Consider the following 26146-nt stretch of genomic DNA (forward strand, 5'->3'; position numbering starts at 1 on the left):
GCATGCTTTCATTGCCCTGAAGAACAGGGGAGGCTTACAGAATCCACCAACAAGCATTGTGGAGGTGTGTAAAGCCTCTGAAAGGTGCTTTCAAAGACTACTGAATACTAGTGGAGGAAAGCTTCCTCAAGAAAAAAGGAGTGACAGCTGCCATTATAATTCAGGTTCTGAGTGATTGTGCTGACAAGAATATTTTTTCAGAGTTGCACGACCACATGTTTGAGACCAGTGTTGAGGAAAATCATGTTCACACCTTGGTTAAGATGGCAGCCTCCATGTACTGCAAGATACGCCTTCATCATTTGGCAAGGCGAGAAACTGAAAAAGTATCAGGGGCTCTTGTGAGGAGGAGGATGAACAAATTAATACTTTTCCATCCCCAATAGTATGGTGTTTTTAGTGCACATCTTCCTGTTCAAATAATGTTTACAGCACTTTCTGTGTGTATCGCTCACACTCAGAGCCGGCTCTCCCTATAAGCGAACTAAGCGGCTGCTTAGGGCCCCGCCGCCACTAGCGGGACCCCTAACTACAGATGGTACTCGCCGGTGCCGCGGTTTAACAGTCAACCGACCGTGTAAAATCGTTGTCTTGGAAATTTGACCGCAAAAATTAAACGAGTCTATCCATCGGGTGCAGAAAAAAGGAAAAAGAAAAAAAAGGAATCCTATTATAGTAGAGCTGCTACTCTAACGAAATCCACATTTTATGCAGTTTTTACTGTAGAATTATTTTGAATGAATTTTTGAACTTGACATTACACAATGCACAAAGAGCCGCCTATTGCATTTTCTGCACAATTCGCGGTGCTATTTCACGGCAGTCTCGGAGGGTGCGTTAAAGTGGACATTATCCCATCATAGTAGAGGCACAACTCCAACGAAATCCACATTTTAAGCAGTTTTTACTGTAGAATTCTTTTTGTATGAACTACATGTAACGTGTAACAATGTTCAATTTTTTTTTTTTTACTGTAAGTCGTTCCCGCCGCAGTGAATCAGCAGGACATCCGGGGCTGCTCTTCCTCTAAGGGACCGGTAGAAGAAAGGAAGGAGTCCGTGCCATCGAAGTCCACCCCAGCCAAACCAGTGAACCTTGGCCCCTATGGTCTCTCTGGCCCTCTCTTCCCCACGACGAATGTAACTGCTGCCCATGATCCAAATCACTGGACCTGTTAATAGCATACAGCAATCACAATCAAAACATTGTTTTGTCAGTACACATATTTGAACACACACAAGTAACTTGTGTCGGCCATTGATTTCTTTCTATCCAAACAAAACAGAAAAAAATTATATGCAGATTAGGGGTGACCCCGAATAGTCGAAGATTCGATGCTTCGATTGGAGGAGCCTGATTCGACTACCGATCTCACGCTCGAATCTTCGCTGAGGTGTTATGAAACGAGGATCATGCCACTTTGGCTGTATGAGGGGCGCTCAATGTCTGATTTCACTAAGAACTACCGGTTTTCTGTCAATACGTTAATATTCAGCCTATTATGATAATGCTGTATATAAAAATGTTAAAAAAAAAATGTTTTTTAACGTGCGTAAATAAATCCAAACACCCCGTGACAGATTTAAGTTTCACTTTCAATCCGTGACCGACAGAGGAGCGTCTTGGCGGCAAGGATTTAAATCTTTAACAATGTCTGGGATAAGAAAATCTAAAGTGTGGATCATGTACACCATCAGAAAGGATATTCTCCAAGGCTGGATTTAGCATCAGGAAAACCAGTCTTTCACTCTGTCTGTGTCCGTTGGAGTCTTTTGTGCGCGTGGATAAAATACATTCTAAAACACTTAACGTGAAAAACGTTTAACGACTCAATCTCCTAAAATAGTCAAATAAAAAATATAGGAGGAACGCATTGCGTTCATATTCTGGGTTCATCTGCACATAAAGTGTGTAGGCTACTGTGTACATTAAGCCACGTTAAAGTGCCTTTTAAGCGTTTTAAAAGCTTTTTTCACGTTAAAGGTACAATATGCAAGAATTTTTGCCGCTAGAGGGCGCTACATTCCAAACAACAACAACGGCGTAGCTTGATGACGATGTGAAGGAGCGTGGAATGATGGGAACTGTCGTTTTAAACTCCACCGTGGATGTAAATCAGTCAGACGGGAATCGAAAAATCATTTTCATGGATGATGAGGCTAAGTTCTATTTTTATAAATGTTGCGTTTAATGACATGATTTTTGTGGCGAGGGGGGCGTGGTTCAGCGCGGTCTGTGATGGGAGAGAGAAGAGACGAGCAAGTAGGTCAAGTGCAAATGCACCTGTGTCTTATTGCAGTGATCGGCGTGGAGAGACCGCTTATAAGCCGCGCTGGAACGAGAGAGAGAGACTGGAGAGAAAATTGGACGCAGAGGAAGAAAACCGGTGGATCCGAGCTCTCATTTTTTAACTGTTTTGTGCCGTCGCGGTTGCCACGGTGAATGCGCGTTGTGCGCGGCTTTTGTTTGTTTTGCTTTATTTTAATAAAGTACGAGTCCCAGTCACGACGACGCGTCTTCTTCCTTCCTGACTCTTAAACCTCATCACACTTTTATTTCATTAAAATGAATTAACCGCAAGAAAAGTAAGGTTTAATACTTCATAGATGTTACTGTATTTGTTGAATTCATTGTTGTGATAACGCTGCGCAGTTTTACATGTTCTAAACAATTGTTGTAAAAGTACATTCGAACATGCCCACATCATTTGCCAAAATACTGATTAATCTTTATGTATAACACATGCTATGTTTATTTACATGGCCATAAACACCAGACGTGATAAACAATGTCAATAAACTAAACACAAATCTAAAGCAATAATACTTTCCTTACATAAACATAACTATTACCGAATGCTACATTTGGAAAATATAAAATTAAGCATGCTTTGTCGACAGAACCAGCTGCAATCGGTAAAGAATAATTGTGTCCCATAACGACTGCAAGAAACAAGCTAAAGTTTGTAGCTTGATAGACGCTACAACTACAACTTCCGCATTTGTCCAGGACTCCACGCAGTACGAGCGGAAACCGAGGGTGACGCGGATATGACGCAATTGACTGGCGACTCCCAGCTCCCCCCTGCTCTAACGCCCCGTTTCCTTGGTTAAAATCGCAATTTTCTCACGATTTAAAAATAGTTGGAAACATTTGGGATATTGTAAGTAATCAACTTAACAAAATATATAACACTGGCCTTGAGATTTTGGGATATTTTAATGCAAAATTCTTACATATTGTACCTTTAAGCATTTTAGAATGTCCCGTGGAAAACCAACTTGTTAACGTTGGCCGGCAGAAGTGCGATCATGGTTTTCCTTAATTTTACTATTTTAGGAGATTGAGTCGTTAAACGTTTTTCACGTTAAGTGTTTTAGAACGTATTTTATCCGCGCGCACAAAAGACTCCAACAGACACAGAGTGAAAGACTGGATTTGTTCTCTCGATCAGGTATCGGGTACAAGTGATTTCAAAACTTTTCAGCCGGTTCTAATTAGATTTTTGGATGCTGTGAACATTTTTAGCTAAAAAGACTGCGACTCCAGTTTAGCATTTATTGTTGTTTCTGCAGTTAAAGGAACACTCCGACTTTTTGAGACTTTAGCTTATTCACATTATCCCCCAGAGTTAGAGAAGTCCATACATACCTTTTTCATTTCTGTGCGTTCTGTAAGTGTTATTTGACGCACCCACCGCTAGCCTAGCTTAGCACAAAGACTGGATGTAAATGGATAGTGTTAGCATAGTAATCCCAATAAGTGACAAAATAATTCAAACATTTTCCTATTTACATGTTGTGATCTGTATAGTCACAGCGTGTACAAAAAACAAGGCTATATGAGACAGAGACCATTTTTAATCGTATAAATACTGGGAACTATATTCTCACTCGGCGTAGGAGCACAGCTAGCGTTACTTGGGCGGAGTGGCTACTTGGGCGGAGTGATCAGCGCAGCACACGAGACGCCCTGTTCTGTTGATGGTTCCGTAAACAAAACAAACGTGACTAACTCGCTAGACGTGACTCATGATCATGGCTGACTTTGAGGAATTGTCAGACTCAGAGGAATTTTACTGTGTATCAAACCAAGATCCCGAACCATATAGGTTTGAGCCAGAATACACAGACGAGGAGTTACAAACTTTGGAAGCTGTAAGACAAGATGTCGAACAGATTGATGTCGAAGGGAGAATCAGAACGAACACGGACTGGTGGTGTAAATGTGGAACATGCCAACCTATGCCCACAGAAACCGAGTGTCTTTGTTGTAATGAATGGGACCGGGTATTGCCATCAATGTCAAGGGCTGATGACAATCAAAATATTTGCGTCACTTCCACGGAAGATTTCTCTGCCCTAATACACCCGGCAGTTGTCGTTTTTTTTTCCCAATGTGACAAGATCAACTGGAAGAAACGCCCCATGCCGAGTGAACCTAATGGTCAGCTGTCCACCAAGTAAGTGATTTTGTTATAATGATCATTCATAGTTCAATGAAATTGTAGTATTGCCATTGCATACAGTGTGTCTCGTGTGGGCGTCTCGTGTGCTGCGCTGATCACTCCGCCCAAGTAGCCACTCCGCCCAAGTAACGCTAGCTGTGCTCCTACGCCGAGTGAGAATATAGTTCCCAGTATTTATACGATTAAAAATGGTCTGTCTCATATAGCCTTGTTTTTTGTACACGCTGTGACTATACAGATCACAACATGTAAATAGGAAAATGTTTGAATTATTTTGTCACTTATTGGGATTACTATGCTAACACTATCCATTTACATCCAGTCTTTGTGCTAAGCTAGGCTAGCGGTGGGTGCGTCAAATAACACTTACAGAACGCACAGAAATGAAAAAGGTATGTATGGACTTATCTAACTCTGGGGGATAATGTGAATAAGCTAAAGTCTCAAAAAGTCGGAGTGTTCCTTTAAAAAGACAAAGTTGAAAATTCTGGCTACTATCGTTATTTTAATAATTTCTTTATTAGGGGTTCAAGCACGAAGTGCTGAAACCCTATTGTAATTGTACTGATTTTTATTATTAGGGGTTCAAGCACGAAGTGCTGAAACCCTATTGTAATTGTACTGATTAGGGGTTCAAGCACGAAGTGCTGAAACCCTATTGTAATTGTACTGATTTTTATTATTATTAGGGGTTCAAGCACGAAGTGCTGAAACCCTATTGTAATTGTCCTGATTTTTATTATTATTTTTCTTCTGCCGTAAAACGCATCGTGCAGCCCAAACCGTAAGAGCTGGAACTTTGAAACTTTGCCATATGGTAGTACAAAAATCGAGGAGAGGTTATCAAATTATGACCTCGAATGGCCCATAGGTGGCGCTATAGCGACCAAAAGCGCGAAACTGCTCATAACTCCTAGACCGTATGTCGTAGACTCAAGTGTCTTATATCATTGGAAAGCTGGATGCCTGACGAACAAAACGTATATCTCCGATTTCATTTCCGCCATGATAGATTTTCCGCCATTTTGAATTTTGTCAAAAACCTACTTTTGCGAACTAGTCCCTGTTTTTTTGCCCGATCGGAACCAAACCAGTGCAGAAATGTTCTCTGGAGTCTGAATATCAATAATTATCGAAAAAAAGTTGAAATTTCCATTCACGGTCGCTAAGGGGCGCCCAAATGTATGTTGTGGGAGGAGCCTATTTTACTAAAACGGCTATAACTCCAGAAGTAAATGAGGTATCTTCACCAAACTCGGTACAAATGTGTAAGAGGTCAATTTGAGGTCACAGTAAAAAAAACGCGGCGAATGGCCACATGGTGGCGCTATAACATGAAAAAAACATAAAACGGCCCATAACCACCTGACCGTTAGTCCGATTGACTTGAAAATTGGTATGCAGTGTCTTGGTCCAAGGTGCCATGTATGTCTATGAGGACATTGGTGTATCTCAAAAAACATGGCTGCCATCGGCCAATGAAGTTTGAGCACCTATAAGACAAGGTTAACGGACGTCGATCGGAACGAAACTCGATGGGCATGTTCGACTCATGGCCCTAGAGGTCTGTAAGAATTTTGAAAGAAATCGGCCACTAGTTGGCGCTAACGAGTTTTTTTGGCTCTGTAATCACGTGGTGTTACACTTATCGTCATAAAATGCATATCATTTGATAGATCTGCTCATGCTCAACAACTTTGCCTCAAGAACCACTAATGTCAATCAAACCATTAATTAATTATTCATGAATATGTTAAAAACCTACTTTTGCGAACTAGTCCCTGGTTTTTCGCCCGATCGGAACCAGACCAGTCTAGGACAATTCTCTGGACTCTCTAGATCAATAATTATCGAAAAAAAGTTTAACTTTTGCATTTTTCGCATGGGTATATTGGGTCATAAAGAAAATGGGCGTGGCAAAATGCACTCAAAAGCCTATAAATCCTAAAGGAAAACTCAGAACTTCACAAAAATTGATGAGCATATGTGACATAACATGCTAAAGAAGCATGGAAATTTTTATGAAGATCGGACCATAGTTGGCGCTATAACTGTTAAAAAGCTTTAAAACCATATATTTCCTATGGTAAATTGCCTGTATTGGCTGTAAATTGTGTTTTCCATATGATCATATAATGTTTATAAAATAATCTTAAAAACCAGTGCAATACAATTCTCTGGACTCACTAGATCAATAATTGTCAGAAAAAGTTGAACTACTTCATTTGGATAGCTATAGGGTCACTTCAATATGTAGCCTTAAAATGAATACCATATTAAGCCAATAAGTGGTATTTTACTGCCCCCTGCTGTCATTTCATCATACTACTCCCTAATATTGTTATATAATTCATATTTAGACTTTATAAAATCATTATTTTAACATTTAACATGAAAACGAAAGTAAAACGGCATTTAGGCCACGCCCCCCCAGTACAAATTCACTCATAACTCGAAAACGGAAAGTCGTTGCGCGCTCAAATTTTTATGGTAAGGTCCTCTCCGGGCTCTTGATCGAAACGTGTCGTCGCGGGCCTCGGGAGCGCGCCCCCCCGCGCATCGCAAGCCCGCGGACCCCCGACTTTGAACGGCCGTAGCTCCCGACCCAGACCACCCTGAACCTTGTGTGAGAGCTCGTTGGAAAGGGCCCGTCCTTGGCTAGCTTCGATTCAAATGTGGTGTAATTTGCCCTGGGCATTCCAGAGATAAAAGCCTCAAAAGACATGCCTTTGAACAGTCATAACTCCCGAACCCAATCGCCCAAAAACACCGCGATGGTCTCATTGAACAGGGCTCCTCAAGCACTATCTATGCTCTGAGGTTCAGAATTTTTCGCCTTCTGGTTCCCGAGATATAAGTGAAAAACCAAATTCCCATTCATTCATTCAAACACTTCAACTGTAAGATGTAGGCTGTAATTCCACTGTTGTCAACTAGAGGGAGCAGCAGTATTACACATAGTATTTAATCTTTTTATCAGCTTTCAGCTTTGGCCAACAAACAAATGGTTAAAGCTATTTTTTTATTTTTATTATTGGACTGATAATATAGATCACAATGAAATATATGAAATGGTTAGACCATTAAAATATTTTTTTCACAATAACACATCCTAAAGACATTGAAAACATATTTGTGTGTGTGTGTGTGTGTGTGTGTGTGTGTGTAAGCATGCATTATTGAGTTAACATGGAAAACACTTATATTACAATAACTATTATAACACAATCATATTTTGTCAGTGTTTATCACTTCATTTGCACTGACACTTCACATAATTGCTAGTAATGTGGTAAATCACGCTAGAAACATGGTAAATCATAGTAAGTAATTGATGGTCTCATTCAACAGGGCTCCTCAAGCACTCTCTATGCTCTGAGTTTCAGAATTTTTCGCCTTCTGGTTCCCGAGATATAAGTGAAAAACCAAATTCCCATTCATTAATTCATTCAAACACTTCAACTGTAAGATGGAAGCTGTAATACCACTGTCCACTAGAGGGAGCAGCAGGATTACGCATGACCTTTTCATTAGTTTTCAGTATTGGGAAACAAACAAATGCTTTAAAAAGCAATCTTTTTTTCTTTTCTTTTTTATATTATTAGATCAAAAAGGAATTCTAATAGACCAATAAATATATTTTCTCAATAACATATTCCAAAACATTAAAAACATATGTGCATTTGTGTATGTTTATTTCTGTGTGTGTGTGTGTGTGTGTGTGTGTGTGTGTGTGTGTGTGTGTGTGTGTGTGTGTGTGTGTGTGTGTGTGTGTGTGTGTGTGTGTGTGTGTGTGTGTGTGTGTGTGTAAGCATGCATTATTGAGTTAACATGGAAAAACTGGTTTGCTTTAGTCCAGAAAACAGGTGAAAATCATGAAGTTTAAAGTGAAAGTGAGCCAATAAGTGGTCTTCTTCTGCCCTCTGCTGGCCATTCTACTTATTAATGAAGTCTTTTCACATGTGCTCACATTCATATTTAGACTCCAAAAATCACTTATATAACAATAACTATTATAACACAATCAGATTTTGTCAGTGTTTATCACTTCATTTGCACTGACACTTCACATAATTGCTAGAAACATGGTAAATCATAGTAAATAATACTATAATGTGGTGTATCAAGGTAAACCATGGTAAACTATGGTAAATCATGTTAGAATGTGGTATATCATGGTAAATCATGATAGAACAGGGTAAATCATGGTAAACTATGATAAATCATGATAAACTATGGTAAACCATGCTAGAATCACAGTAAACAATGGTAAATCATACTAGAATGTAGTATATCATGGTAAATCATGCTAGAATATGGTAAATCAAGGTAAACTAAGATAAAATCATGGTAAACTATGTAAATCATGCTAGAATCATAGTAAATAATACTAGAATGTGGTAAATTATTGTGGGAGGAGCCTATTTTACTAAAATGGCTATAACTCAAGAAGTAAATGATATATCTTCACCAAACTCAGTACACATGTGTATGGGTTCAATTTGAGGTCACAGTAAACAATTTTATGGAGATCGGTCCATAGATGGCACTATAACTCCTATAAAAAGCTTTAAAACCATATATTTCCTATGGTACATTGCCTGTATTGGCTGTAAATGGTCTTTTCCATCTATTATGTCAGTGGTTACATGCTTGCTAAATAAAACTTAATAACTTTTGATGCTTTTCTGCTTAAAGGCCTTAAAGGCCTTAATTGCTTGAACCCCGCTAAATGCTGCTTGCAGCTTTAATTATTATTATTATTCTTCTGCCGTAAAACGCATTGTGCAGCCCAAACCGTAAGGGCTAGAGCATTGAAACTTTGCCAGATGGTAGTACAAAAATCGAGGAGAGGTTTAGAGATTATGACCCCGATTGGCCCATAGGTGGCGCTATAGCAACCAAAAGCGCGAAACAGCTCATAACTCCTAGACCGTTTGTCGTAGACTCAAGTGTCTTATATCATTGGAAAGCTGGACGCCTGACGAACAAAACGTATATCTCCGATTTCATTTCCGCCATGATAGATTTTCCGCCATTTTGAATTTTGTCAAAAATCTACTTTTGCGAACTAGTCTGTGGTTTTTTGCCCTATCGGAACCAAACCAGTGCAGAAATGTTCTCTGGAGTCTGAAGATCAATAATTGTCAAAAAAAGTCGAAATTTTTATTCATGGTCGCTAGGGGGCATAAAATGAACATTGTGGGAGGAGCCTATTTTACTAAAATGGCTATAACTCAAAAAGTAAATGAGATAGCTTAACCAAACTTGATACACATGTGTATGGGTTCAGTCTGGGGTCACAGTAAAAAAATTGCGTCGATTGGCCTCATGGTGGCGCTATAAAACAATAAAAACGTATAGACACCTGACCGTTTTTCCGAATGACTTGAAATTTGGTATGCAGTGTCTTGGCCCAAGGGGCCATGTATGTCTAAAAGGATATTGGCGTATCTCGAAAAACATGGCCGCCATTGGCCAATGAGGTTTGAGCACCTATTAACGAAGTCTGATCGGAACGAAACTCGGTGGGCATGTTCGGCTCAAGCCCCTAGAGGTCTGTAAGAATTTTGAAAGAAATCGGCCACTAGTTGGCGCTAACGAGTTTTAAGGCTCTGTAATCACGTGGTGTTACACTTATTGTCACAAAATGCATATAATCTGATAGATCTGCTCATGCTGAACAACTTTGCCTCAAGAACCATTGCTGTCAATCAAACAGTTCATTAAATATTCATGAATATGTTAAAAACCTACTTTTGCGAACTAGTCCTAGGTTTTTCGCCCGATCAGAACCAGACCAGTCTAGGACAATTCTCTGGACTCTCTAGATCAATAATTATCAAAAAAAAGTTGAACTTTTGCATTTGGGTGGCTGTAATAGGGTCATTTATAAAATGGGTGTGCCAAAATACACTCAAAAGCCTATAAATCACAAATAAAAACTCAGAACTTCACGAAAATTGATGAGCATATGTGACATAACATGCTAAAGAAGCATGGAAATTTTTATGGAGATCAGACCATAGGTGGCACTATAACTGTTAAAAAGCTTTAAAATCATATATTTCCTATGGTAAACTGCCTGTATTGCTGTAAATGGTCTTTTCCATATGTGATCAGATAATTTTCATATCATAATGTTAAAAACTAGTGCAATACAATTCTCTGGACTCACTAGATCAATAATTGTCAGAAAAAGTTGAATTACTTCATTTGGATAGCTATAATAGGGTCACTTCAATATGTAGCCTTAAAATGAATACCATATTAAGCCAATAAGTGGTATTTTACTGCCCCCTGCTGTCATTTCATCATACTACTCCCTAATATTGTTATATAATTCATATTTAGACTTTATAAAATCATTATTTTAACATTTAACATGAAAACGAAAGTAAAACGGCATTTAGGCCACGCCCCCCAGTACAAATTCACTCATAACTCGAAAACGGAAAGTCGTTGCGCGCTCAAATTTTGATGGTAAGGTCCTCTCCACGCTCTTGATCGAAACGTGTCATCGCGGGCCTCGGGAGCGCGCCCCCCGGCGATCGGTAGACCGCGAGACCCCCGACTTTGAACGGCCGTAGCTCCCGACCCAGACCACCCTGAACCTTGTGTGAGAGCTCGTTGGAAAGGGCCTGTCCTTGGCTAGCTTCGATTCAAATCTGGTGTAATTTGCCCTGGGCATTCCAGAGATAAAAGCCTCAAAAGACATGCCTTTGAACAGTCATAACTCCCGAACTAAATCGCCCAAAAACACCGCGATGGTCTCATTGAACAGGGCTCCTCAAACACTATCTATGCTCTGAGGTTCAGAATTTTTCGCCTTCTGGTTCCCGAGATATAAGTGAAAAACCAAATTCCCATTCATTCATTCAAACACTTCAACTGTAAGATGGAGGCTGTAATTCCACTGTTGTCAACTAGAGGGAGCAGCAGTATTACACATAGTATTAATCTTTTTATCAGCTTTCAGCTTTGGCCAACAAACAAATGGTTAAAGCTATTTTTTTATTTATTATTGGACTGATAATATAGATCACAATGAAATATATGAAATGGTTAGACCATTAAAATATTTTTTTTCACAATAACACATCCTAAAGACATTGAAAACATATTTGTGTGTGTGTGTGTAAGCATGCATTATTGAGTTAACATGGAAAACACTTATATTACAATAACTATTATAACACAATCATATTTTGTCAGTGTTTATCACTTCATTTGCACTGACACTTCACATAATTGCTAGTAATGTGGTAAATCACGCTAGAAACATGGTAAATCATAGTAAGTAATTGATGGTCTCATTCAACAGGGCTCCTCAAGCACTATCTATGCTCTGAGTTTCAGAATTTTTCGCCTTCTGGTTCCCGAGATATAAGTGAAAAACCAAATTCCCATTCATTAATTCATTCAAACACTTCAACTGTAAGATGGAAGCTGTAATACCACTGTCCACTAGAGGGAGCAGCAGGATTACGCATGACCTTTTCATTAGTTTTCAGTATTGGGAAACAAACAAATGCTTTAAAAAGCAATCTTTTTTTCTTTTTTTTTCTTTTCTTTTTTATATTATTAGATCACAAAGGAATTCTAATAGACCAATACATATATTTTCTCAATAACATATTCCAAAACATTAAAAACATATTTGTATTTGTGTATGTTTATTTCTCTGTGTGTGTGTGTGTGTGTGTGTGTGTGTGTGTGTGTGTGTGTGTAAGCATGCATTATTGAGTTAACATGGAAAAACTGGTTTGCTTTAGTCCAGAAAACAGGTGAAAATCATGAAGTTTAAAGTGAAACTGAGCCAATAAGTGGTCTTCTTCTGCCCTCTGCTGGCCATTCTACTTATTAATGAAGTCTTTTCACATGTGCTCACATTCATATTTAGACTCTAAAAATCACTTATATAACAATAACTATCATAACACAATCAGATTTTGTCAGTGTTTATCACTTCATTTGCACTGACACTTCACATAATTGCTAGAAACATGGTAAATCATAGTAAATAATACTATAATGTGGTGTATCAAGGTAAACCATGCTAGAATCCTGGCAAATCATTCTAGAACGTGGTAAATCATGGTAAACTATGCTAGAAAAGGGTAAATCATGGTAAACCATGATAAACTATGGTAAATCATGTTAGAATGTGGTATATCATGGTAAATCATGCTAGAACAGGGTAAATCATGGTAAACTATGATAAATCATGATAAACTATGGTAAACCATGCTAGAATCACAGTAAACAATGGTAAATCATACTAGAATGTAGTATATCATGGTAAATCATGCTAGAATATGGTAAATCAAGGTAAACTAAGATAAAATCATGGTAAACTATGTAAATCATGCTAGAATCATAGTAAATAATACTAGAATGTGGTGAATTATTGTGGGAGGAGCCTATTTTACTAAAATGGCTATAACTCAAGAAGTAAATGATATATCTTCACCAAACTCAGTACACATGTGTATGGGTTCAATTTGAGGTCACAGTAAACTATTTTATGGAGATCGGTCCATAGATGGCACTATAAGTGCTATAAAAAGCTTTAAAACAATATATTTCCTATGGTACATTGCCTGTATTTGCTGTAAATGGTCTTTTCCATCTATTATGTCAGTGGTTACATGCTTGCTAAATAAAACTTAATAACTTTTGATGCTTTTGTGCTTAAAGGCCTTAAATGCTTGAACCCCGATAAATGCTGCTTGCAGCTTTAATTTTAATTGTATTTATTGATCTGTCAGGGTTATCTAATCTAACTATTTGTGGCTTGTGTTTTGAATATTATGTTCCCCTGCACTTTAGGCATTTTGCACACATTTGCTCCTCATATTGTGACTTGATTCTGATTTGATTCTGATTTATTTCGTTTTGTATTTTTATTTATTAGAAAGGTATATTCTGTTCATATTTAATTAATTGTTTATTTTTTCGGTGCATCGATGTTGTGCTGTACTTAGAGCCTGCTCGCACAGGTAATTTAGCCGATTAAATATTTTTTTTTGCATGTGAAATGCAAATCCTGTCTGCAGTGTGGCCTTTCTGGAGTTATTAATGTTATTTCTTAGTTTTATTGATCCAAAATGTTTTTATACATTTTCTTCTATATCTTTGTGTGATTTTCTGTACATCGCGGCTTTGAAATGTTAAAGCCCCGCCCCCACACACATGATTCGACTATTAGTCGACTATAGGCAAGACTTGACGATTCTGATTCGACTATGAAAATCCATAGTCGGGGACACCCCTAATGCAGATATACAATAAAACACAAATTAATTGCTCTTATCTGTTCATTGAAATAATAATATGACAGTATAGGTATTACACAAGGGTAATTTATTATTTTATTCTCTCTTACGGTCATTGTGTTGCTTTCAATATTTGACTTTAATCTAAATTACACTATAGCTACATGGCTTACCTTTGTTGTTAGGCATGGTGTAGTGCCACTTCAGTCCAGCTATTAGTATTTGAACCTATGAGGAAAGAAAAATGAAAAGGGCAACCATTAGTTATAGATGTTATGGGTGACATTTGTTATTGTCCATCTATTATCTATGTTATTTAACAGGCCAAAGCAGACGCTTTTGTCCAAAGCGATTTACTGAATAACTTTTTTATATGACTGATTCGTCCATTTCTCTTGTGATGTAGATAACAGTTAACGCCATTTTGTGGTTATATTCGGCGACCATTAACGTTATACAACATCATGTGCATCAATTAACCAGAGGTGGGTAGAGTATCCAAAAACTGTACTCAAGTAAAAGTACAAGTACTTATAGAAATATTTACTCAAAAGTAAAAGTAATAATATCTATCTATCTATCTATCTATCTATCTATCTATCTCTATATCTATATATGAAGACTTCAGATGCAAAAGCCTCTGAGTGCCATCTGAAACTTTCTTCTAAAACAAGCATTTTTATCGAGCTTGTATATTTAAGTTCAGTAATTTCACTTTAATGACAATTACTAGGTACTTTTCATTGCCATTTAAGTGAAATAACTGAACATAAACATACAAGCTTGATAAAAATGCTCTTTTAGTAGAAAATTTCAGATGGTACTTAGAGGCTTTTGCATCTGACGTCGTCATATATATAAAATTATATATTTTTTTATTTAAATGACTATTATTATCATAAGTAGATAGGCTATCTTTGCAACAAAAAACAGAAGAGACAAGCATTATTTCTGCCATCTGTAGCCCGAAAATCATTGCCTGTCCTTTGGTTTGTATAATAGTAACTTATACAACTACATTTGGATTATTAGACATGTAGAAATAAAGTGAATCTGCAGAGTGTTGCATTCAAAGGCATGTAATTGACACAGAGAAGAAAGAGTTAAAACTCTTCACATGTGCTCGCGCTCATGACTGCTACTGAACATCTGAACACAAAAAAACATCGACGGATCTTCTTCTGTCTGTTCTCCAAAATATAATCAAATGTATATTTCTGCAAGCATGTTTAAACTGGTTAACTGTGTCTACGGCAGGCAAAGGCATTCGTTTTCAAGTCGAGTTCGCATGCCACTGCGCAACAATACACACAAACTACCGCGGGACGGCGGGTGTTCATAAACTATGAACAATGGTAGCTTATTTAATGTATAAGTTAATGTATATGTCCAAAAAACGGGTAATGTCATACTTTCTAGTAGTGCTATCGTAGCGTAATAATCTGTTTGGTTGTAAAATGTATTACCTGAGTGAAATGAAATCGAATATATCGTCCTGTGGAATCATTCATTCACAGACAGCATACGAAGATGTTCAACTAATAAAGATCTTCATCGCTGGCAAAAATATGATGCATTTGAAGATATTTAGAAATAATAATTAGAATAATTATTAATATTGACAGTTGCTATTAAATGGTTTACCTCATCCTTTAGAAAAGGTGCAGTCGGCAGGCCATCTCTCTCTGAACTCCTCAACTACTGTAAATACATAATGAGCAAACATCTCATTTGATATGACAAAACATACAGTTGATTATAAAAATGATAAATACCAGACATGTTCACAAGTCCCTAAAGGCCAAGTCCAAGTCTTTGTACCTAAGCAATATTTAAACAATATTTATTTCAGGAAACCTAGTTATTGTAATTATCAGTGTTTTGAACTTTCAAAATGGATTTCTACTTCAAAAATGTATAATATAGCACATCAATTATTACTTAAATCATTTATTAATGAATGAATTTATAATAAATGTATTCACAATATATAAAATACATAACATTATGCCATTTGGAATGCAGGGAGAGTCACCACGGAAAAAAAGAAAAAAAAACCAAACCTGGTGTGTATTTTGAGCTATTTGAGTTGACGTAGTTTGCTGTAGTTCTAGGCAGTGATGGGTAATGTAGTCTTCCAGAGAGCGCCGGCGGTAACAAACCCTTTGTATAAACAAGCGATACAGTGAACAACACAAAGAACAATATTCCCGTCAGTGTGTCGTTAATACACACCAGTGACTCTTTAGAAACGCTGGATTGAATAGGCAGGACACCGCTAGTTAACAACAGCATTGACAAAAGCACCCAAAAGTGTGCGAAATCGGCAGCACTGGTGAATTAGATCAGGCCATCAGTTTGGGAAGAGCACAATATACATCATATATGACAAATAACATACAGTCGATTATAAAAATGATTAACACATACCAGTGATTCTTTAGAAACGCTGAATTGAAGGCAGGACTCCGCTACCGACTTCAAAATTCCGGCCAGTTAACCAAAATACAATAAAATATATCCAATAAAATATATATTTTAAAGTTAAATAACCAAAATACTATGTTTGATAGTTATACTTATAATTTTGTTTCTATTACATGCAGTTCTAACTTGAGCTCTTAGCTCTCCGGTTAGAATATTGGCTTCTTACTGACCCTTTAAAGGGATACTCCACCGAAAAATGAAAATTCTGTCATCATATATTCACCCTCATGTTGTTTCAAACCTGTATGAATTTCTTTCTTTTGCTGAACAGAAAGGAAGATATCTAGAAGAATATCAGTACCCAGACAGTTTTAGATACCATTGACTTCCATAGTATATATTTTTCTTACAATGGAAGTCAATGGTATCTAAAACTGTCTGGTTACTCACATTCTTCTAGATATCTTCCTTTCTGTTCAGCAAAAGAAAGAAATTCATACAGGTTTGAAACAACATGAGGGTGAGTATATGATGACAGAATTTTCATTTTTCGGTGGAGTATCCCTTTAAGAAACACAGAACTCACTCTTGCACTCACACTTACAATCTCTCTCTCACACACACACACACACACACACACACACAGATATGTGGTTTATGAGGACTCTCCATAGGCGTAATGGTTTTTCTAATGTACAAACTGTATAATCTATCCCCCTACACTAACCCTACCCCTAAACCTACCAATCACAGATTTAGTATGTTTTTTAAGCCGTTTGGTTTAGAAGGACACATATGTCCTCATAAACCATGTTTACGTTGTAATACCCATGTCATTATACACATTTGTGTCCTCATAAACCATATACAACACACACACACACACACACACACACACACACACACACACACACACACACACACACACACACACACACACACACACACACACACACACACACACACACACACACACACACACACACACACACACACACACACACACACAATATACTCTGACAGGAGGAGGACAGAGTAAAGGTACACAGGACCTACAATTTCCACACTTTTATTAGCCCCGGGTCTAGCCGGACAGCCTGTGTGTGTGTGTGTGTGTGTGTGTGTGTGTGTGTGTGTGGTCATTGAAAATGTGTTCAGATATATATTCTTCACAGAAAATGAGCCAAGACCAATGAGTCTGAGTTTGAAAAAATAATGAATCGTGTAATTTTTCTCTTGATAAAAAATGAAACCGGGTCCTACAGACCCGAACACCATACAAGGGTTAAAACGACACTAACGAGACGCTTAACAACACAGCGTACAAAACAAACATTTTATATAGATATCATATTCTAATTAAATGAATACTTACAATCACAGAAATAATGTCCTTGGCGATGGTCAATTTGCTGCCGCCGCAGCTGCTGCTCGTGTCCGAAAGCTGAATCATACGTGTAACAGCTGTTCTAAATAAGCTACATCTGATTGGTTAATAATAATCCTATTTCAGTATCTTGTCGCACTATTGGCTCGACTGATATAGTAGGCAACCGCGTTTGCCTGCATATTTACGGGTCGTGCAATATAATTTCGGGGGAACATGTGCAATAAATGGGAGTGGCAACACTTTTCATATCGTTGAGAATAAAACAACCGTCCCAACTTTACAAATCCAGGTTCTCCCTCCATGGGGATCATCCATTTCGAAAAGTAAAGCAGATACGGAACCTTGGCCCACGCGAGATGCAATGCGATTGGTTGCTGGACCAGCCAATGGAATTAATATGTGTAATATTAATATTTAAAATTCCCTAGTCATTAGATTTGTGAATTCTTTTTCTGAAAAACAAAATTATATCATTAATCTTTTAATTATTTTGGCGAAGTTTTATATCCATAAGACAAAAATAACTCAAAAGAAACCCTCCTATATTACCTTTTATAACACTGATCTCACATATACTTAGAATATCTTTTAAACATGAGATCATAAAACAAAAAGCTTATAAAAACAATACAAATTTTAAAGCTTTTCAAATACATATAACTGCCCTGATATTATAAACTTTAATTTCTGTATTTATTATTTATTTTATTATTATCATGTACATTTATACTTTAGTTGTTGTTGTTATTCTTTGGTTTATACATTTTGAATTGTATTTACAGTGCCTTGTATTCATTTTGTTTTTTGTTGCATTGTAGGCTACTTGAAATGTTTGTAATTTAACTAAATAAATAAAAAGCACAATATGTTATGTATACCATACGTAATAAGATATATTTCTAAAATCAATACTTTCAATATTATAATATTATATATTATATGACGTTACTGTCACAAAAATAGCTTTAATGGTTCTGTTTTTTTGTTTTTTTTAAGCAAGTCTGGAGGCTAATGAAATGAAACAGATGAGAATCATTTTCCCATCTAAATACAGTTGATTTTATTGTAATGTGATGAATCAGAAAAATAAACAAATATAACATTCGCTTAGGCTGTTTTTTAAATGGACCAAAACAAAGTGAAACCAACGTAACAATTTGAAGTGACCAGACCACTGACATACATTGATAATAAATATTATTAAAAAAATATATAAGATGGCACCACAAGACGACGTTCACTTGCAGAGCAAATTTAGCACGTTTATAGTTAACTCAACTGGGTAGCAATTGTGAACAATTTTAATAGAGAATTCAAAAATAATTTGGATTTCTTCACCACTACTACTAACCGGTTGGATGGTGTATTAGTGATATTGAAAGCTGATTGGCCTTGATATATATGCGGAAAAGGGCCAATTTAATTATTAATTTATATGATGTCCGATTTATTCTCTCTTGTGCCTTTTTGCGCACATTTTCCACGGGTTTTAATAATAAAACTGGTCTGAAAGAATGAAAATCATATTAAAGAAAACGTCAATATTAAGGTTGCAATTATTTAATAAATCAGAGTCGATGTGCGCGTGCATGCGTGATTCGAATTTTTGTTGCTATGTAGGTTATGAATTCTGACTGCATATATATTTACACTCGAACCGGTCGCTGTCTGGGCGTACGTGCATGTTATGATTCGAATGTTAGTTGCTATGGCGACGCGTTTTATGAATTCTGCGATCTGCATGTATCTCTCTGCTCAACGATCGACCGCTGTCTGTTGGTTGAGAGACGAGGCGAATTAACAGACTGACTTTTGCGGAGAATTTTCTGGCCGAAACTTGATACTTTGAAGCTTTTCTGGATTGCTGAGAGGAGACTTATATTCTTGAAGGACATCGGAGGATATATCCTTTTTGAAAAAGGATATATAATTTAATTATATTATATAATTCATATAATTTCTGATAATACTTTTGTTTGATATTTTTTTTCAGGGGAGTAACGTTATTTCTGAGGAGATTTCTATTGTATTGTATTGTATTGTCTTGTATTTTGTTTGTACCGATTTTATTGCAGTTTGGAGGAGGTTGGCGATGGCTCGTAATTTCATGATGGGCGAAAGAGGAAGTGAGTGCTTTAATTTTTAATTTATTTGTTATGGTGTGTATAGTCACGTTACAATGACTGACTGATCACATTTGATCCCATTTATTTGATTCATTGCATGTGAAATAAACTTGAATTGAATTTGAGTAACTTAACTGAAGTAAAAATCTGTAATTGACCGCACAGACATTGATTATTGATTATTATGATTAAACTAACGTTATGTGATATGTGAAATATTCCATCCTAAGAGCACTGGAGATTCAGGAGAGCTGCTTTCGGTCAGACGGCTGGTCAGGAGGTTTGGAGGCCCGATTCTGATGACCGTGATCAGGATCCGCTGCCCAGAGATGGACAAAGTAAGTTAACGTTACACAATTTCCTTACTTGAGTGAAAGTAAGTTACAGATACTTCTGGTCAAATAATACTCAGTTACAAGTAAAAGTTGAAAAGACTGATTTTTACTTGAGTAAAAGTACAGAAGTAACGTTACTTGTTTTTAAAAGTACTTAGGCTAAGTATCAAAAGTAAAAAGTAAATGTCAATGCATTGTTTTATTATTGTTTGTAATACTTACAGTACCTTATGCCTCTGAATCTATGCCTGCCTACCTACCCACCCTCATATCAATATATAATTTATTTCTAGAACAAAGGTCCTGTAGTGGGATTGAATGTGAGATTGAATAAGTGCTCTCAATAACGTCCACAATAGTTTCGGGCTGTTCCCTCAATTAGTGCCCTATTTAAAGATTTTTGGCTTTTAGGATGAATATGTCAGCCACTGTTATAAGCTAGTGTGCTCCAAAACAATGACAAAATGAGCATTTAAAAGACCAAACCCAACATTGAAAATGAAAGTCAGATTGATGTCAGAATCCAACTACTTTCTACTCAAGGACCTTGACAGAAATGTAACGTTAGTGGAGTAAAAAGTATGATACTTGTCTTTCAAATGTAGTGAAGTTAAAGTAAAATGTTTCCAGAAAAAATAGTACTCAAGTAAAGTACAGATACTCAAAAAGTGTACTTAAGTACAGTACTCAAATAAATGTACTTTGTTACTGTCCACCTCTGCCGCTGCCAGACCCGACCAACACACAGAGCCAGGATCGTCCTGGATATTTACCATCTCTGTCTTCTGAGTTTTCTGTTTCTGTGTCCACAGGTCAGGCTCACGGGACGAGGGCGAAGCAGAACCCAGATGTTGGACGTCCGTCCACTTCATCTAACCACTCTCGCAGAGGTCAGAATAGGCTTTTAATAAAGATGTAATGGCTTAGTTTCTATTTCTATTTTCAATGGCTGATTTGTCAACTAAACCAACTAAAGTAACGATAACACTTTATTTTGATGGTCCCTTTTGAACATTCTGTCGACTATACGTAACTTTGCAACTACATGTCGACTAACTCTCATTAGAGCATCAGTAGACTCTCTCCTTAATATCTGCAAACTCTTTATTGTAATGCTCCACCAACAGACACTTGTACTGACAACAAGTAACTTTTCAACTACATGTCAACTTATTCTAACCCTACCAGTCTACTAATACTCTACTAATACAGGGTCCCCGCGGATCATTAAAAAGTCTTAAAAGGTCTTAAATTCCATTTTTTTTAATTTAAGGCCATAAAAAGTCTTAAAAAGTCTTATTTTTACTTATGAAAGGTCTTAAATTTTAAAAATGACACTTTGACTTAGACTTATCTAAATGCTTTCGAAATTAAAACTATCTAATTAGCGTAGGCCTACGTATTATTATTTTTATTTCTATCTTTGTCATCTTTGTGGACTTGCTTGTTCACGTGACAATTCGCGTCACTTACGGCAGTATATTAGCCTATCTGTCTCCTGCACGCGAGAGGAGAGAAGAAAACGAGTAAATGTCAGTTCGATTGTAAGTTAATTCTTTATGTGCTTAGGAGTGTGCAATATTGTCTATGAACTATGATGATATTTTAATCATTGTTTTAACTATGTACGAGGCACTGCGAGTGCGAGCTGACATCGCGTTTGTCTCTCAGGCTTGCTTTCACTGCGTGATGTGTAAGTGCAGTTATAGATGTCCCCAAATTAGTTTTTGTCTTATATTTATATCATATTATGTTGTTATATTAGAATATCACATGATCAAGAGTGCCGTTTTCCTTTGCACAATTGCAAATGTGCTATTTATTTTATACAACAGTTAAATTAACAATAAAGTTAACATTGTGAGTTACTTTTTGGACACAATATTGTCAATTTTCACTTTATATCGCCGACGAGAATTTCATAATGAAGCCGTAGTCCAACAGACAGATTTGTTTTTTACTGAAATCCGCGTTTTGAACGAATCATTTTAACGATTCAATGAACAATCACTTGTTTTCCGAATGAATCAGCCATTTGAACCATAGACTTCATATAGATAGACGCCCTATCGACCGCTACTGCCTACTGGCGCGGGCGAGCCGTGGGGCCGCCATCTTAGACCGGTCACCCGCTCCACTCAGTGTAATCTGTATGGCAGGTGCAATGAGCTGTCAGCGCATTTAATTAATCATATCTCACTGAATACCGAACTGATTTTCACGCGGGTTTGTTTGCTGCAAAGGTCATTCATGTAGCTATTATACAGGATAGGGATGGGGCCGATCCGATCCAGTATCGGTATCGGGACCGATACCAGCGTAATTCACGTATCGGATTTTCCCGATCCAACCTGCGGAGATATCCGATATCCTTGAGTCATGTCTGCGCTTTAACGTTGTCTGGTGAAATGACTCCAAAAGTTATTCCCGCCGGCTAGTCTGCTAGCTGGCTGCAAACTGCGGAATGGATTTCCTGAACGGAGGCGCGGCTCAATGAGACACAGAGTTATGAGACACGCCACCGCTCAGGAAATCCATTCCGCAGTTTGCGGCCGCTGTGTGGAAATTCTTCACACTGGAAACACCGCAGAGCAAGACAGCAAAATGCAATGTTTGCAAAGCCGTAATTCAGAGCTCGTTGAAGCTCCCACGCGTCGTACAACACAACGAATGCAATCAAACATTTAAAAAAGCACCACGTTACTGTGCGTTCACACCAAACGTGAATAGCGCGTCAAATTCGCGTCTGCCGCGTCTAGTTGGACGCTTGAATATTTTGAATCCATTCGCGCGCCCAGAGCGAAATTGACGCTCGTAAAAAGCAAAAGTTTGAAGCGAAATTGACGCGCGTCTGAGGCGAAATTGACGCGCGTCTGAGGCGAAATCCGCTTGTCTGTTTGCACATGGCTGATGTTGATCGAGCATTCATCGAGAGAGTTACAGCATCGGAGCGAGGATCACCCTTTAGATAGTGTGTGTGTGTGTAAGATGTTTACACTTGCACTTTTCTTATATTTCAAGACTCAAGTATTTGACATTTTGGGAATGTAATAAATATTGACATGACCTACAGTTGCATATTTGTTTTCAGAATGGGATTTTTCCTGTTAACAGGATTTACTGTTTTTCTGACTTCCTTTTCTGACCTTATACTTACCATACATGCATAAATATGTAGGCCTACATATCATACTTGCCTGTTGAGAGGAGTTTATTTCAGCATCATATAAAATAAACAATAATGATAATAATAATATTAAAGCAAACACAGCTCTGGTATCGGAATAGTATCGGTATCGGCCGATATCCAAATTCAGGTATCGGGATCGGATCGGAAGTGAAAAAATGTGGATCGGTGCATCCCTAATACAGGACACATGGTTCGGCGTATTTTAATATTCATAGTAGGCTTAACAGTAATATAATATTCTGATATAAGATATAAAGTGACCAGACGTCCAAAATCAAAATATGTGATGTAGGATATAAGCTATTTTATAAATCACACACTATAAATATGATAAAGAAGCAGAAACAGATAGTTGCAGTAAAGTAAGATATTTTAATAAGTTGAAGAAACGTGTGTGTTTTACATTTACATTGCTTCCTGATATCACGTGCGCAAACACAAATAACCTATATTTATATATATATATAAAACAGTTATGTCCGGTCGAACAATGTATGAATTAACTTAAGATTGGATTGTGGTAAAAGTAAGTTTCGTGCCTCTTACAAGTGCTTTCGAACTTCTTTCTGCTATGAATGGTATGTGGAAAACACTTGAGTTGAGGGAGGGAGAAAACACGCAACTGAATGCCTTTTCAAGCGTCTCAATACTTGAAAAACCACAGGAAACTACTTTTAAACACGAAATTACTTGATTTACAGAGGGTCTATTCGCACGTTTATAAACGTTAACGTTACCTGAGGTAATTTTCCTGGACCTTTTTACAGAAGGTAAAAGTCGCCGTAATCTTTACTGACATTGTCCGAAATGATTACTGAGATGCACATTCGGACGGGACTAAAATAACCGAGAAGCTCTTGTAATTATTACTTTACCCCACCTCTCCATGTCAGGTGAACACCGGCTGGTGCAGTAAACATTGCCTAGCTAACGTTAGCTGGCTACGATATCAGTACAGTAATATCAAAGATCCTTGCTCCTTCTCAATTATCTGGTAATATTCTATTCACAAAATACAACCAATAGTACGGTAATGTTAAAAGTAATCCCCCGGGCCCTATTTGCGATGGTCCGTCGATTAGAACAGGAAAATACTCCACAGTGCTCTAGCATCTTCACTGCTGCCACACAACGAAACTAGGAACACGACCGGTTTAAGATGGCGGCCGCATTTCTCAGTGCCCAGCGGCCAATAGGGCATCTAGTCTCTATATAATATCTATGGTTTGAACAAATCGGTTGAATAAATGACTCCAACAACTCGCTTATTAAGACAGTGAATTGCCGCCACCTACTGGTGGTTTTAGTTTCATATTTAAAGTATTCTTTAATTAAAACATTAAAAAACTGTACAGTAAATCATTAAATAATTTTAAAATATCATCTAATTATTATCGACAAAACGTTGAAAATATCGAGACATATTTTTGTCAATATTGGTCTTAAAAAGGTCTTAAAAAGCCTTAAATTTGACTTTAAAAATTGTGCAGGTACCCTGTAATACTCTAATGAGAGTTAGTAGACATGTAGGTGCAATTTTACTTGTAGACAACTGAATGTCTGTTGGGAGGAGCATTTGAATAGTAAAATGTAAGTTATATCATTATGTCATTGCTTAATTTGATGTCAGAGATGGGTCTAATAGTTGTTTTCATTAGTTTTTTCTTCATTTCAGAGAAAGCTCCAGAACGTCTTTGGCTCAGGATCTGGAAGGCTACGAAGGGTGTTTTCAGCTGCTGTTCCGGTAGTGCTGTGACTGAACCATCGTCACCTTCTCCAGATCACTCCGGCGTCAAGCCAAATAATGGTAAATCATTATTTCTCCAACATTATTTTAAACAGTATTATCTTGTTTTCCACTCAAAATAAGGCTTGTTTTTACAGAATATTAAAATTATTTCCCCCATTATAATATTATTTTCTCGACCAGCGCTGACATTTTTTAAATAAAACAATGGATCTAGCAACAGACACTCTACTGAATATAAGTAACTTTTCAACTACATGTCAACTTATTCTAACCCTAACGGTCTACTAATACTCTAATGAGAGTTAGTAGACATGTGCAGTGTTACTTATAGACCAATTATAGGTTTGTAAACATCCGGGATGCGTGCGCATATCGTGGTTGCAGAAAGACCCGTTTAACAGCTGATCCTTACACGGATACGGATAAGAATAATACTAATAGCTCGATTTAAAACATTTTATATTTAATTTTCGTAATGTTCTCCGCATATTTTTTTGATCACTTTTGGTCCCGACATGCGCAGTAGAACCTGCGTGACGCCGTGTGACGTAGGGTTATAATTCCCCTATAGACTCATAGAATGTCTTAAAGGGACCAAAATAAAGTGAAAACAATTTTTTCCAACATTCATCTGACATTTTCGGAACATTCCGAGAACATTCAAAAGTAACGTTCCCATAATGAAAAATTATAAAATAGAATGTTCCTTTAACCAAGATAAAACATTTTTGAAACGTTAAAAAAACTGGACGTTTTGAACGTTCAGGGAACATTTAGAAATAATGTTTTCTTAATTGAATGGGAATGTTAGCAAAACGTTCTCAATAAGGCATGAGCTCGATGGCTGTCTGACACACACCAGAAACACACGCACAGAAAGCCGCTTCACAGACAGCATACGATCCAGAAAAGAATTCAATTTCACCACTTATTTCTCTTGAATTGTCAAAAACATGCAAAATTGTCAAAATGGCTGTCGTGCCAAGCATTACAGAGTCGGTTATGTCATAAATAAGACATTGCTATGCATAATAAATGTCAGTGTTTAATAAAATATATATATATATATAGATATGGCCCATATGATCTTTACCATTACAAGAACTGAGCCACATGTGCCAGAGTTGGCCAAATGAAGCCTGGAAATGTATGTTTTCTTTTTAATTAAAGATCAGATAAAAT

At 37.2% G+C, this 26146-nt stretch overlaps 1 long non-coding RNA gene across 1 annotated transcript; it reads right to left on the reverse strand.

The window, feature by feature from the left end:
* Positions 1 to 781: 781 nt before the first annotated feature.
* Positions 782 to 16425, reverse strand: LOC309513097. Its single transcript, XR_014211297.1, has 5 exons — positions 16177 to 16425; positions 15391 to 15447; positions 15213 to 15303; positions 13920 to 13974; positions 782 to 1171 (listed from the first exon to the last, which is right to left on the reverse strand). It is a non-coding gene; the product is annotated as an uncharacterized lncRNA (long non-coding RNA).
* Positions 16426 to 26146: the final 9721 nt, after the last annotated feature.

This window comes from Leuciscus leuciscus, assembly GCF_965113295.1.
Source record: "Leuciscus leuciscus genome assembly, chromosome: 13".
In the NCBI taxonomy this organism is placed as follows: Eukaryota; Metazoa; Chordata; class Actinopteri; order Cypriniformes; family Leuciscidae; genus Leuciscus; species Leuciscus leuciscus.